This window comes from Phalangium opilio, unplaced genomic scaffold, assembly GCF_054372755.1.
Source record: "Phalangium opilio isolate 3A_F unplaced genomic scaffold, DU_Popi_V2 ptg000053l_1, whole genome shotgun sequence".
In the NCBI taxonomy this organism is placed as follows: Eukaryota; Metazoa; Arthropoda; class Arachnida; order Opiliones; family Phalangiidae; genus Phalangium; species Phalangium opilio.
This window is the reverse complement of record NW_028324172.1, coordinates 1,215,537-1,230,742: the sequence shown is the minus strand read 5'-3', so window position 1 is coordinate 1,230,742 and position 15,206 is coordinate 1,215,537. Positions and strand designations below refer to the sequence as shown.

General features: G+C 43.5%; 15 non-coding genes across 15 annotated transcripts; all 15 read right to left on the bottom strand.

The window, feature by feature from the left end:
* Window positions 1–3,196: 3,196 nt before the first annotated feature.
* TRNAP-UGG (transfer RNA proline (anticodon UGG)) lies at window positions 3,197–3,268 on the bottom strand. Its single transcript has one exon. It is a non-coding gene; the product is annotated as a tRNA-Pro (tRNA).
* A 410-nt stretch (window positions 3,269–3,678) lies between these two features.
* Window positions 3,679–3,750, bottom strand: TRNAP-UGG (transfer RNA proline (anticodon UGG)). Its single transcript has one exon. It is a non-coding gene; the product is annotated as a tRNA-Pro (tRNA).
* Window positions 3,751–4,000: 250 nt separating this feature from the next.
* On the bottom strand, window positions 4,001–4,072 carry TRNAS-UGA (transfer RNA serine (anticodon UGA)). Its single transcript has one exon. It is a non-coding gene; the product is annotated as a tRNA-Ser (tRNA).
* Window positions 4,073–4,157: 85 nt separating this feature from the next.
* Window positions 4,158–4,229, bottom strand: TRNAP-UGG (transfer RNA proline (anticodon UGG)). Its single transcript has one exon. It is a non-coding gene; the product is annotated as a tRNA-Pro (tRNA).
* Window positions 4,230–8,166: 3,937 nt separating this feature from the next.
* TRNAP-AGG (transfer RNA proline (anticodon AGG)) lies at window positions 8,167–8,238 on the bottom strand. Its single transcript has one exon. It is a non-coding gene; the product is annotated as a tRNA-Pro (tRNA).
* Window positions 8,239–8,648: 410 nt separating this feature from the next.
* On the bottom strand, window positions 8,649–8,720 carry TRNAS-UGA (transfer RNA serine (anticodon UGA)). The gene has a single exon. It is a non-coding gene; the product is annotated as a tRNA-Ser (tRNA).
* Window positions 8,721–8,805: 85 nt separating this feature from the next.
* On the bottom strand, window positions 8,806–8,877 carry TRNAP-UGG (transfer RNA proline (anticodon UGG)). The gene has a single exon. It is a non-coding gene; the product is annotated as a tRNA-Pro (tRNA).
* Window positions 8,878–9,287: 410 nt separating this feature from the next.
* On the bottom strand, window positions 9,288–9,359 carry TRNAP-UGG (transfer RNA proline (anticodon UGG)). The gene has a single exon. It is a non-coding gene; the product is annotated as a tRNA-Pro (tRNA).
* An 89-nt stretch (window positions 9,360–9,448) lies between these two features.
* TRNAP-UGG (transfer RNA proline (anticodon UGG)) lies at window positions 9,449–9,520 on the bottom strand. The gene has a single exon. It is a non-coding gene; the product is annotated as a tRNA-Pro (tRNA).
* Window positions 9,521–10,894: 1,374 nt separating this feature from the next.
* Window positions 10,895–10,967, bottom strand: TRNAP-UGG (transfer RNA proline (anticodon UGG)). Its single transcript has one exon. It is a non-coding gene; the product is annotated as a tRNA-Pro (tRNA).
* A 1,365-nt stretch (window positions 10,968–12,332) lies between these two features.
* On the bottom strand, window positions 12,333–12,404 carry TRNAP-AGG (transfer RNA proline (anticodon AGG)). The gene has a single exon. It is a non-coding gene; the product is annotated as a tRNA-Pro (tRNA).
* A 410-nt stretch (window positions 12,405–12,814) lies between these two features.
* TRNAS-UGA (transfer RNA serine (anticodon UGA)) lies at window positions 12,815–12,886 on the bottom strand. Its single transcript has one exon. It is a non-coding gene; the product is annotated as a tRNA-Ser (tRNA).
* Window positions 12,887–12,971: 85 nt separating this feature from the next.
* On the bottom strand, window positions 12,972–13,043 carry TRNAP-UGG (transfer RNA proline (anticodon UGG)). Its single transcript has one exon. It is a non-coding gene; the product is annotated as a tRNA-Pro (tRNA).
* A 410-nt stretch (window positions 13,044–13,453) lies between these two features.
* Window positions 13,454–13,525, bottom strand: TRNAP-UGG (transfer RNA proline (anticodon UGG)). The gene has a single exon. It is a non-coding gene; the product is annotated as a tRNA-Pro (tRNA).
* Window positions 13,526–14,093: 568 nt separating this feature from the next.
* On the bottom strand, window positions 14,094–14,165 carry TRNAP-AGG (transfer RNA proline (anticodon AGG)). Its single transcript has one exon. It is a non-coding gene; the product is annotated as a tRNA-Pro (tRNA).
* Window positions 14,166–15,206: the final 1,041 nt, after the last annotated feature.

Here is a 15,206-nt window from a genome sequence, read left to right as displayed (position 1 = left end):
TCACATTAGTTTTTTCGTTAGTATGGACTAGATAGTTTAAAGGTAATTTCATTGTGAATTTCTCAAGCTTCAATTATTAGAATCCTAATGGCGCTACTAATAAATCATTAAAAATCAAGATTATTAACAAGAATGATAATAAGTATAGTTAAATATAATTAAATATAATCAAAATATATTAATATATATCGTCGTGCATAAATATTTTTGCTTAAAATGAAAATATAGTATAATTGGATGAAATTTTGGTTTCTTGGAAGTTTTGTAACACAGTCTTATTTTTATACCTTGGCATAAAAGTCGGGTCGATTTAAGTAAGCTCTTAACTCACGCGTGTTTTTTCAAGCGGAAAATGAAGAAAATTCAGTTTACATGAAAACAAGTTGGGAAAACCAAAATATTACCTCTCCGAGTCAAGAGGTCTACTACTGCAAACTTATTTACCTAGATATGGAATTATTTCTCTTTTTTTTTGAAGTAAAAATTTACAAATTATTGAAGCAGTATTCCAAGCATTGCGAATATATATAGTAAAGAAGACGACATTTTACATCAAATAAGGATAAATTTTGGACACATGGAAATCAGTCAATGGGAAAAGAACAGGAAATGAAGTGTATAAATTTTGGAGAGATATAACCTTTAGGTGTTTGCAAAGGCCCAATTGTCTACGCTTCAGCTGTTTACCAGTGTTATGCGTGTTAAGGTTAAATAACACCAAAGCTGATTTGTGGCTAAACGCCACTAAAAATCTTGCGTACCATAAAAGGAATGAAAACTCCATAGCTAATACCCATTTACCATCAGCCCTTTCACTGGTCTATTTGCCACCATGATCTTTTCTTCGATTATTATATCTACACCTTATTATTTAAGCGTGTATTTAACTTTCGGCTCATTCTGAACCGTTAATGTCTCTTCATTACAGACACAAAAATCAAAACCCATAGTTTACTACACCTTGGGCCTCAATTATTTACTCTTTAGCTCACTAGGTCTGTTACGGATAAAATTGATTTAACCGCCATGGTGTAAGCCTTAGCGTTCTTCTTGATATAACTAAAGCAAGGATTATTCTATATACATATGTAGTATAGCTTAAGTAATATATAAACAGCCATTTCAAATAACAATATTAAAAAAAATCTTTGGAATATCAAAATGAAACAGAGCTTTAAAGCTACAAAAGTACTAAATGCATCATAATTACCAAAAATACTTCCACATATTCACTTTATATTATGGAAAAAGGGAATATTAAGGTTCTGTATGATTTCTTAACACATCAACACAAGGCTAACAGCTAACGCGACGCACTAGTGTAACAATGGACGGACACACACAGACAAATACATAGACTGCTTTTTAACTCTTTCCGTATTAATTTTGAGTTGAGAAACAAGATAATCTTTAATATTTAAATAAATATAATTATTTTTAATTATTTTAATCTTCAATAATTAACATTAATAATAGTTAAATCGTTTAAAATAAAGTTATACCTATTATCATCTCAAACTTTGCTAATATTGACGTTTAAAGTGAAGGGTACCCCTCTTGCCCGCTTTCTTCAAATTTTGGGGTATATATACGATTCGTTTCCATTATAATAGTAAGGAAAAAGCGCAATTGCGAAAACCTTTGGTGGCGATCCCACCTTAGGGAGGCTAGACGTTTCTCGTAACCCTAGCTGATCGCCGCGTATATCCTAAAACCAAACGATGATAATGGAGTAGAAGCCAGTGAGACAGATTGGTGTCTATGTGGAATAGACGGAAGACCAGTAGATGATGGTGTTTAGAAGCCAGAATGTACAGACTGGTGTCCAAGTGGGATGGACGAAGACCAGAAGATAGTGGTGATTAGAAGCCAGTATGTACAGACTGGTTTCCAAGTGGAATGGACGAAGACCAGAAGATGGTGGTGATTAGAAGCCAGTAAATACAGACTGGTGTCCATGTGGGATGGACGAAGATCAAAAGATGGTGCTGATTAGAAGCCAGTAAGTACAGACTGGTGTCCGTGTGGGATGGACAAAGACCAGAAGATGGTGGTGTGAGAACTCAAGTAGAGGAGCCATTTCTGTGACTGTGAAAGCAGTTCGGAAATGGCGAAGACGTTTGCTCCGATTTGGAAACTGCGAACGCGGTCACGTGGGTGTAACAACAGACAGACCGACAGATAGACAGACAGAAACACAGACAGACAGACAGACTCGATCGTTACAGAACCTCTCCGTGACATACGTCACTCGGAGAGGTAATAAATATAATTAATATTAAATATTTTCTTCGTTAGACCAACGGACCATGTATGACACTGAAACATGCTACACTCAAACCCCTACAATTAAACTAGTTGAGTTTAAATAGTCACAAAAATACTTCTGCAAAAACTCGCGTCCGTCGGTGATTTGAACCCGGGACCATTCGCACCCTCAGCGAGTATCAGACCGCAAGACCAACGGACCATGTTTGAAACTGAAACATGGTAAACTCAAAGGCCAACCCTGCAGTTACACTCATATAAATAGTCACTAAATTACTTCTGAAAATGTCGTGTCCGTCCAGGATTTGAACCCGGGACCACTCAAACCCAAATCGAATATCATGTCCCTAGACCAACGGACCATGCATGAAACTGATACATACTAAACTCATAGGCATACCCTGTAATTAGATGCATTTAAATAGTCACTAAATTACTTCAGCAAAAAGTCGGGTCCGTCCAGGATTTGAACCCGCCAACACTCGCCCCCTAAGCGAGTATCAGACCCCTAGACCAACGGACCATGTATGACACTGAAACATGCGACACTAAAGGCCTACCCGCAGCTACTCTCATTTAAATAGTCACTAAATTACTTCTGCAAAAAGTCGGGTCCGTCCGGGATTTGAACCCGGGACCATTCGCCCCGCTAAGCGAGTATCAAACCCCTAGACCAACGGACCATGGATGACACTGAAACATGCTGCACTAAAGGCCTACCCCGCAGCTACTTTCATTTAAATAGTCACTTAATTACTTCTGCAAAAAGTCGGGTCCGTCCGGGATTTGAACCCTGGACCATTCGCCCCCTAAGCGAGTATCATACCCCTAGACCAACGGGCCATGCAAAATACTGAAACATGCTACACTCAAAGGCCTACCCCGCAGTTACTATCAAATAGTCACTAAATTACTTCGGCAAAAAGTCGGGTCCGTCCGGGATTTGAACCCGGGACCACTCGCACCCAAAGCGAGTATCATACCCCTAGACCAACGGACCATGTATGATACCGAAACATGCTACACTCAAACCCCTACAATTTAACTAGTTGAATTTAAATAGTCACTAAATTAAAGCTGCAAAAAGTCGGTCCGTCCGGGATTTGAACCCGGGACCACTCGCACCCAAAACGAGTTTCATACCTTTAGACCAACGGGCCATGTTTGACACTGAAACATGCTACACTCAAAGGCCTACCACGCAGTTACTCTCAATTAAATAGTCACTAAATTACTTCTGCAAAAAGTCGGGTCCGTCCAGGATTTGAACCCTGGACCACTCGCACCCAAAGCGAGCACCATACCCCTAGACCAACGGACCATGTATGATACCGAAACATGCTACACTCAAACCCCTACAATTTAACTAGTTGAATTTAAATAGTCACTAAATTACAGCTGCAAAAAGTCGGGTCCGTCCGGGATTTGAACCCGGGACCACTCGCACCCAAAGCGAGTATCATACCCCTAGACCAACGGGCCATGTATAACACTGAAACATGCTACACTCAAAGGCCTACCCCGCAGTCACTCTCAATTAAATAGTCACTAAATTACTTCTGCAAAAAGTCTGGTCCGTCCGCAATTTGAACCCGGGACCACTCGCACCCAAAACGAGTATCATCCCCCAGGACCAACGGGCCATGTATAAAACTGAAACATGCTACACTCAAAGGCCTACCACGCAGCTACTCTCAATTAAATAGTCACTACATTACTTCTGCAAAAAGTCGGGTCCGTCCGGGATTTGAACCCGGGACCACTCGCACTCAAAGCGAGTATCATACCTCTAGACCAACGGGCCATGTTTAACACTGAAACATGCTACACTCAAAGGCCTACCACGCAGTTACTATCAAATAGTCACTAAATTACTTCGGCAAAAAGTCGGGTCCGTCCGGGATTTGAACCCGGGACCACTCGCACCCAAAGCGAGTATCATACCCCTAGACCAACAGACCATGTGTGATACCGAAACATGCTACACTCAAACCCCTACAATTTAACTAGTTGAATTTAAATAGTCACTAAATTAAAGCTGCAAAAAGTCGGTCCGTCCGGGATTTGAACCCGGGACCACTCGCACCCAAAACGAGTTTCATACCTTTAGACCAACGGGCCATGTTTGACACTGAAACATGCTACACTCAAAGGCCTACCACGCAGTTACTCTCAATTAAATAGTCACTAAATTACTTCTGCAAAAAGTCGGGTCCGTCCAGGATTTGAACCCTGGACCACTCGCACCCAAAGCGAGCACCATACCCCTAGACCAACGGACCATGTATGATACCGAAACATGCTACACTCAAACCCCTACAATTTAACTAGTTGAATTTAAATAGTCACTAAATTACAGCTGCAAAAAGTCGGGTCCGTCCGGGATTTGAACCCGGGACCACTCTCACCCAAAGCGAGTGTCATACCCCTAGACCAACGGGCCATGTATAACACTGAAACATGCTACACTCAAAGGCCAACCCCGCAGTTACTCTCAGTTAAATAGTCACTAAATTACTTCCGCAAAAAGTCGAGTCCGTCCGTGATTTAAACCCGGGACCATTCGCACCCTAAGCGAGTATCAGACCGCAAGACCAACGGACCATGAATGACACTGAAACATGCTAAACTCATAGGCCTACCCTGTAATTAGATGCATTTAAATAGTCACTAAATTACTTCTGCAAAAACTCGAATCCGTCCGGGATTTGAACCCGTGACTATTCGCACCCTAAGCGAGTATCATACCCCTAGACCAACGGACCATGAATGACACTGAAACATGCTAAACTCATAGGCCTACCCTGTAATTAGTTGCATTTAAATAGTCACTAAATTACTTCTGCAAAAAGTCAGGTCCGTCCGGGATTTGAACCCTAGACAACTCGCACCCAAGGCGAGTATCATACCCCTAGACCAACGGACCATGTATGACACTGAAACATGCTACACTCAAACCCCTACAATTAAACTAGTTGAATTTAAATAGTCACTAAATTACTTCTGCCAAATTTCTTGTCCGTCCGCAATTTGAACCCGGGACCATTCGCAGCCTAAGCGAGTATCAGACCGCAAGACCAACGGACCATGAATGACACTGAAACATGCTAAACTGAAAGGCCAACCCCGCAGTTACTCTCATTTAAATAGTCACTAAATTACTTCTGAAAATGTCGTGTCCGTCCAGGACTTGAACCCGGCACCACTCAAACCCAAAGCGAATATCATGCCCCTAGACCAACGGACCATGGATGACACTGAAATATACTAAATTCATAGGCCTTCTCTGTAATTAGTTGCATTTAAATAGTCACTAAATTACTTCTGCAAAACGTCAGGTCCGTCCGGGATTTGAACCCTAGACAACTCGCACCCAAGGCGAGTATCATACCCCTAGACCAACGGACCATGAATGACACTGAAACACGCTACACTCAAACCCCTACAAATAAACTAGTTGAATTTAATTAGTCACTAAATTACTTCTGCAAAAAATTGGGTCAGTGCGGGATTTCAACCCGAGACCACTCGCACCCAAACCGAGTATCATACCCCTAGACCAATGGGCCATGTATGACACTGAAACATATTAAACTCATAGACCTACCCTGTAATTACATGCATTTAAATAGTCACTAAATTACTTATGCCAAAAATCGGGTCCGTCCGGGATTTGAACCCGCCAACACTCGCACATAAAGCGAGTATCATACCCCTAGACCAACGGACCATGCATGACACTGAAGAATACTAAACTCATAGGCCTACCCTGTAATTAGTTGCATTTAAATAGTCAGTAAATTACTTCTGCAAAAACTCGAATCCGTCCCGGATTTGAACCCGGGACCACTCGCACCCAAGTCGAGTATCATACCCCTAGACCAACGGGCCATGTATAACACAGAAACATGCTACACTCAAAGGCCTACCCCGCAGTTACTCTCAATTAAATAGTCACTAAATTACTTCTGCAAAAAGTCGGGTCCGTCCGTGATTTGAACCCGGGACCGTTCGCACCCTAAGAGAGTATCAGACCCCAAGACCAACGGACCATGTATGACACTGGAACATGCTAAACTCAAAGGCCAACCCCGCAATTACTCTCATTTAAAAGTCACTAAACTACTTCTGATAATGTCGTGTCCGTCCAGGAATTGAACCCGGGACCACTCAAACCCAAAGCGAATGTCATGCCCCTAGACCAACGGACCATGCATGTCACTGAAATATACTAAACTCATAGGCCTACCCTGTAATTAGTTGCATTTAAATAGTCACTAAATTACTTCTGCAAAAACTCTTATCCGTCCGGGATTTGAACCCGCCAACACTCGCACCCAAAGCGAGTATCATACCCCTAGACCAACGGACCACGCATGAGAGGGAAACATACTAAACTCATAGGCCTACCCTGTAATTAGTTGCATTTAATTAGTTAGTTAATTACTTTTGCAAAAACTCGAACCCGTCCGGGATTTGAACCCGGGACCACTCGCACCCAAAGCGAGTATCATACCGCTAGACAAACGGACCATGTATGACACTGAAACATGCTACACTCGAACCCCTACAATTTAACTAGTTGAATTTAAATAGTCACTAAATTACTTCCTCAAAAAGTTTGGTCCGTCCGTGATTTGAACCCGGGACCATTCACACCCTAAGCGAGTATCACACCCCTAGACCAACGGACCATGCATGACATTGAAACATACTAAACTCATAGGCCTACCCTGTAATTAGTTGCATTTAATTAGTTAATTACTTTTGCAAAAACTCGAACCCGTCTGGGATTTGAACCCGGGACCATTCGCCTCCTAAGCGAGTATCATACCCCTAGACCAACGGACAATGTATGACACTGAAACATGCTACACTCAAACCCCTACAGTTTAATTAGTTGAAATAAAATAGTCACTAAATTACTTCTGCGAAATGTCTGGATCGTCCGGGATTTGATCCCGGGACCACTCGCACCCAAATCGAGTATCATACCCCTAGACCAACGGACCATGTATGACACTGAAACATGCTACACTCGAACCCCTACAATTTAACTAGTTGAATTTAAATAGTCACTAAATTACTTCCTCAACAAGTCCGGTCCGTCCGTGATTTGAACCCGGGACCATTCACACCCTAAGCGAGTATCATACCCCTAGACCAACGGACCATGCATGACACTGAAACATACTAAACTCATAGGCCTACCCTGTAATTAGTTGCATTAAATTAGTTAATTACTTTTGCAAAAACTCGAACCCGTCCGGGATTTAAACCCGGGATCATTCGCCTCCTAAGCGAGTATCAGACCCCTAGACCAACGGACCATGTATGACACTGAAACATGCTACACTCAAACCCCTACAGTTTAATTAGTTGAAATAAAATAGTCACTAAATTACTTCTGCGAAATGTCTGGATCGTCCGGGATTTGATCCCGGGACCACTCGCACCCAAAGCGAGTATCATACCCCTAGACCAACGGACCATGTATGACACTGAAACATGCTACACTCGAACCCCTACAATTTAACTAGTTGAATTTAAATAGTCACTAAATTACTTCCTCAAAAAGACCGGTCCGTCCGTGATTTGAACCCGGGACCATTCACACCCTAAGCGAGTAACATACCCCTAGACCAACGGACCATGCATGACACTGAAACATACTAAACTCATAGGCCTACCCTGTAATTAGTTGCATTTAATTAGTTAATTACTTTTACAAAAACTCGAACCCGTCCGGGATTTGAACCCGGGACCATTCGCCTCCTAAGCGAGTATCAGACCCCTAGACCAACGGACCATGTATGACACTGAAACATGCTACACTCAAACCCCTACAGTTTAACTAGTTGAACTTAAATAGTCACTAAATTACTTCCTCAAAAAGCCCGGTCCGTCCGTGATTTGAACCCGGGACCATTCGCACCCTAAGCGAGTATCATACCCCTAGACCAACGGACCATGTATGACACTGAAACATGCTACACTCAAACCCCCACAGTTTAACTAGTTGAACTTAAATAGACACTAAATTACTTCTGAAAATGTCGTGTCCGTCCAGGATTTGAACCCGGGACCACTCTAACCCAAAGCGAATATCATGCCCCTAGACCAACGGATCATGTATGCCACAGAGACATGTTACACTCAAAGGCCTTCCCCGCAGTTACTCTCAATTAAATAGTCACTAAATTACTTCTGCAAAAAGTCTGGTCCGTCCGCAATTTGAACCCGGGACCACTCGCACCCAAAGCGAGTATCATCCCCCAGGACCAACGGGCCATGTATAAAACTGAAACATGCTACACTCAAAGGCCTACCACGCAGCTACTCTCAATTAAATAGTCACTACATTACTTCTGCAAAAAGTCGGGTCCGTCCGGGATTTGAACCCGGGACCACTCGCACTCAAAGCGAGTATCATACCTCTAGACCAACGGGCCATGTTTAACACTGAAACATGCTACACTCAAAGGCCTACCACGCAGTTACTATCAAATAGTCACTAAATTACTTCGGCAAAAAGTCGGGTCCGTCCGGGATTTGAACCCGGGACCACTCGCACCCAAAGCGAGTATCATACCCCTAGACCAACAGACCATGTATGATACCGAAACATGCTACACTCAAACCCCTACAATTTAACTAGTTGAATTTAAACAGTCACTAAATTAAAGCTGCAAAAAGTCGGTCCGTCCGGGATTTGAACCCGGGACCACTCGCACCCAAAACGAGTTTCATACCTTTAGACCAACGGGCCATGTTTGACACTGAAACATGCTACACTCAAAGGCCTACCACGCAGTTACTCTCAATTAAATAGTCACTAAATTACTTCTGCAAAAAGTCGGGTCCGTCCAGGATTTGAACCCTGGACCACTCGCACCCAAAGCGAGCACCATACCCCTAGACCAACGGACCATGTATGATACCGAAACATGCTACACTCAAACCCCTACAATTTTACTAGTTGAATTTAAATAGTCACTAAATTACAGCTGCAAAAAGTCGGGTCCGTCCGGGATTTGAACCCGGGACCACTCGCACCCAAAGCGAGTATCATACCTCTAGACCAACGGGCCATGTATAACACTGAAACATGCTACACTCAAAGGCCTACCACGCAGTTACTCTCAATTAAATAGTCACTAAATTACTTCTGCAAAAAGTCGGGTCCGTCCGGGATTTGAACCCGGGACCACTCGCACCCAAAGCGAGTATCATACCCCTAGACTAACGGACCATGTATGATACCGAAACATGCTACACTCAAACCCCTACAATTTAACTAGTTGAATTTTAATAGTCACTAAATTACAGCTGCAAAAAGTCGGGTCCGTCCGGGATTTGAACCCGGGACCACTCTCACCCAAAGCGAGTGTCATACCCCTAGACCAACGGGCCATGTATAACACTGAAACATGCTACACTCAAAGGCCAACCCCGCAGTTACTCTCAGTTAAATAGTCACTAAATTACTTCCGCAAAAAGTCGGGTCCGTCCGTGATTTAAACCCGGGACCATTCGCACCCTAAGCGAGTATCAGACCGCAAGACCAACGGACCATGAATGACACTGAAACATGCTAAACTCATAGGCCTACCCTGTAATTAGATGCATTTAAATAGTCACTAAATTACTTCTGCAAAAACTCGAATCCGTCCGGGATTTGAACCCGTGACTATTCGCACCCTAAGCGAGTATCATACCCCTAGACCAACGGACCATGAATGACACTGAAACATGCTAAACTCATAGGCCTACCCTGTAATTAGTTGCATTTAAATAGTCACTAAATTACTTCTGCAAAAAGTCAGGTCCGTCCGGGATTTGAACCCGCCAACACTCGCACATAAAGCGAGTATCATACCTCTAGACCAACGGACCATGCATGACACTGAAGAATACTAAACTCATAGGCCTACCCTGTAATTAGTTGCATTTAAATAGTCAGTAAATTACTTCTGCAAAAACTCGAATCCGTCCCGGATTTGAACCCGGGACCACTCGCACCCAAGTCGAGTATCATACCCCTAGACCAACGGGCCATGTATAACACAGAAACATGCTACACTCAAAGGCCTACCCCGCAGTTACTCTCAATTAAATAGTCACTAAATTACTTCTGCAAAAAGTCGGGTCCGTCCGTGATTTGAACCCGGGACCGTTCGCACCCTAAGAGAGTATCAGACCCCAAGACCAACGGACCATGTATGACACTGGAACATGCTAAACTCAAAGGCCAACCCCGCAATTACTCTCATTTAAAAGTCACTAAACTACTTCTGATAATGTCGTGTCCGTCCAGGAATTGAACCCGGGACCACTCAAACCCAAAGCGAATGTCATGCCCCTAGACCAACGGACCATGCATGTCACTGAAATATACTAAACTCATAGGCCTACCCTGTAATTAGTTGCATTTAAATAGTCACTAAATTACTTCTGCAAAAACTCGGATCCGTCCGGGATTTGAACCCGCCAACACTCGCACCCAAAGCGAGTATCATACCCCTAGACCAACGGACCACGCATGAGAGGGAAACATACTAAACTCATAGGCCTACCCTGTAATTAGTTGCATTTAATTAGTTAGTTAATTACTTTTGCAAAAACTCGAACCCGTCCGGGATTTGAACCCGGGACCACTCGCACCCAAAGCGAGTATCATACCGCTAGACCAACGGACCATGTATGACACTGAAACATGCTACACTCGAACCCCTACAATTTAACTAGTTGAATTTAAATAGTCACTAAATTACTTCCTCAAAAAGTTTGGTCCGTCCGTGATTTGAACCCGGGACCATTCACACCCTAAGCGAGTATCACACCCCTAGACCAACGGACCATGCATGACATTGAAACATACTAAACTCATAGGCCTACCCTGTAATTAGTTGCATTTAATTAGTTAATTACTTTTGCAAAAACTCGAACCCGTCCGGGATTTGAACCCGGGACCATTCACCTCCTAAGCGAGTATCATACCCCTAGACCAACGGACCATGTATGACACTGAAACATGCTACACTCAAACCCCTACAGTTTAATTAGTTGAAATAAAATAGTCACTAAATTACTTCTGCGAAATGTCTGGATCGTCCGGGATTTGATCCCGGGACCACTCGCACCCAAATCGAGTATCATACCCCTTGACCAACGGACCATGTATGACACTGAAACATGCTACACTCGAACCCCTACAATTTAACTAGTTGAATTTAAATAGTCACTAAATTACTTCCTCAAAAAGTCCGGTCCGTCCGTGATTTGAACCCGGGACCATTCACACCCTAAGCGAGTATCATACCCCTAGACCAACGGACCATGCATGACACTGAAACATACTAAACTCATAGGCCTACCCTGTAATTAGTTGCATTAAATTAGTTAATTACTTTTGCAAAAACTCGAACCCGTCCGGGATTTAAACCCGGGATCATTCGCCTCCTAAGCGAGTATCAGACCCCTAGACCAACGGACCATGTATGACACTGAAACATGCTACACTCAAACCCCTACAGTTTAATTAGTTGAAATAAAATAGTCACTAAATTACTTCTGCGAAATGTCTGGATCGTCCGGGATTTGATCCCGGGACCACTCGCACCCAAAGCGAGTATCATACCCCTAGACCAACGGACCATGTATGACACTGAAACATGCTACACTCGAACCCCTACAATTTAACTAGTTGAATTTAAATAGTCACTAAATTACTTCCTCAAAAAGACCGGTCCGTCCGTGATTTGAACCCGAGACCATTCACACCCTAAGCGAGTATCATACCCCTAGACCAACGGACCATGCATGACACTGAAACATACTAAACTCATAGGCCTACCCTGTAATTAGTTGCATTTAATTAGTTAATTACTTTTACAAAAACTCGAACCCGTCCGGGATTTGAACCCGGGACCATTCGCCTCCTAAGCGAGTATCAGACCCCTAGAACAACGGACCATGTATGACACTGAAACATGCTACACTCAAACCCCTACAGTTTAACTAGTTGAACTTAAATAGTCACTAAATTACTTCCTCAAAAAGCCCGGTCCGTCCGTGATTTGAACCCGGGACCATTCGCACCCTAAGCGAGTATCATACCCCTAGACCAACGGACCATGTATGACACTGAAACATGCTACACTCAAACCCCCACAGTTTAACTAGTTGAACTTAAATAGACACTAAATTACTTCTGAAAATGTCGTGTCCGTCCAGGATTTGAACCCGGGACCACTCTAACCCAAAGCGAATATCATGCCCCTAGACCAACGGATCATGTATGCCACAGAGACATGTTACACTCAAAGGCCTTCCCCGCAGTTACTCTCAATTAAATAGTCACTAAATTACTTCTGCAAAAAGTCTGGTCCGTCCGCAATTTGAACCCGGGACCACTCGCACCCAAAGCGAGTATCATCCCCCAGGACCAACGGGCCATGTATAAAACTGAAACATGCTACACTCAAAGGCCTACCACGCAGCTACTCTCAATTAAATAGTCACTACATTACTTCTGCAAAAAGTCGGGTCCGTCCGGGATTTGAACCCGGGACCACTCGCACTCAAAGCGAGTATCATACCTCTAGACCAACGGGCCATGTTTAACACTGAAACATGCTACACTCAAAGGCCTACCACGCAGTTACTATCAAATAGTCACTAAATTACTTCGGCAAAAAGTCGGGTCCGTCCGGGATTTGAACCCGGGACCACTCGCACCCAAAGCGAGTATCATACCCCTAGACCAACAGACCATGTATGATACCGAAACATGCTACACTCAAACCCCTACAATTTAACTAGTTGAATTTAAACAGTCACTAAATTAAAGCTGCAAAAAGTCGGTCCGTCCGGGATTTGAACCCGGGACCACTCGCACCCAAAACGAGTTTCATACCTTTAGACCAACGGGCCATGTTTGACACTGAAACATGCTACACTCAAAGGCCTACCACGCAGTTACTCTCAATTAAATAGTCACTAAATTACTTCTGCAAAAAGTCGGGTCCGTCCAGGATTTGAACCCTGGACCACTCGCACCCAAAGCGAGCACCATACCCCTAGACCAACGGACCATGTATGATACCGAAACATGCTACACTCAAACCCCTACAATTTAACTAGTTGAATTTAAATAGTCACTAAATTACAGCTGCAAAAAGTCGGGTCCGTCCGGGATTTGAACCCGGGACCACTCGCACCCAAAGCGAGTATCATACCTCTAGACCAACGGGCCATGTATAACACTGAAACATGCTACACTCAAAGGCCTACCACGCAGTTACTCTCAATTAAATAGTCACTAAATTACTTCTGCAAAAAGTCGGGTCCGTCCGGGATTTGATCCCGGGACCACTCGCACCCAAATCGAGTATCATACCCCTAGACCAACGGACCATGTATGACACTGAAACATGCTACACTCGAACCCCTACAATTTAACTAGTTGAATTTAAATAGTCACTAAATTACTTCCTCAAAAAGTCCGGTCCGTCCGTGATTTGAACCCGGGACCATTCACACCCTAAGCGAGTATCATACCCCTAGACCAACGGACCATGCATGACACTGAAACATACTAAACTCATAGGCCTACCCTGTAATTAGTTGCATTTAATTAGTTAATTACTTTTGCAAAAACTCGAACCCGTCCGGGATTTAAACCCGGGATCATTCGCCTCCTAAGCGAGTATCAGACCCCTAGACCAACGGACCATGTATGACACTGAAACATGCTACACTCAAACCCCTACAGTTTAACTAGTTGAACTTAAATAGTCACTAAATTACTTCCTCAAAAAGCCCGGTCCGTCCGTGATTTGAACCCGGGACCATTCGCACCCTAAGCGAGTATCATACCCCTAGACCAACGGACCATGTATGACACTGAAACATGCTACACTCAAACCCCCACAGTTTAACTAGTTGAACTTAAATAGACACTAAATTACTTCTGAAAATGTCGTGTCCGTCCAGGATTTGAACCCGGGACCACTCTAACCCAAAGCGAATATCATGCCCCTAGACCAACGGATCATGTATGCCACAGAGACATGTTACACTCAAAGGCCTTCCCCGCAGTTACTCTCAATTAAATAGTCACTAAACTACTTCTGAAAAATGTCGGGTCCGTCCGGGATTTGAACCCGGGACCATTCGCACCCAACACTCGCATCATACCCCAAGACCAACGGACCATGCATGACACTGAAACATACTAAACTCAAAGGCCTACCCCACAGCTACTCTCATTTAAATTGTCACTAAATTACTTCAGCAAAAAGTCGGGTCCGTCCGGGATTTGAACCCGCCAACACTCGCATCATACCCCAAGAGCAACGGACCATGCATGACTCTGAAACATACTAAACTCATAGGCCTACCCTGTAATTAGTTGCATTTAAATAGTCAGTAAATTACTTCTGCAAAAACTCGAATCCGTTCGAGATTTTAACCCGGGACCACTTGCACCCAAAGCGAGTATCATACCCCTAGACCAACGGACCATGTATGACACTGAAACATGCTACACTCAAACGCCTACAATTTAACTAGTTGAATCTAAATATTCACTAAATTACTTCCGCAAAAAGTCGGGTCCGTCCGTGATTTGAACCCGGGACCATTCGCACCCTAAGAGAGTATCAGACCGCAAGCCCAACGGATCAGGTATGACACTGAAACATGCTCCACTCAAAGGCCAAACCCGCAGTTACTCTCATTTAATTAGTCACTAAATTACTTCTGAAAATGACGTGTCCGTCCAGGAATAGAACCCGGGACCACTCAGACCCAAAGCGAATATCATGCTCCCAGACCAACGGACCATGCATGACACTGAAACATACTAAACTCAAAGACCTACCCTGTAATTACATGCATTTAAATAGTCACTAAATTACTTCTGCAAATAGTCA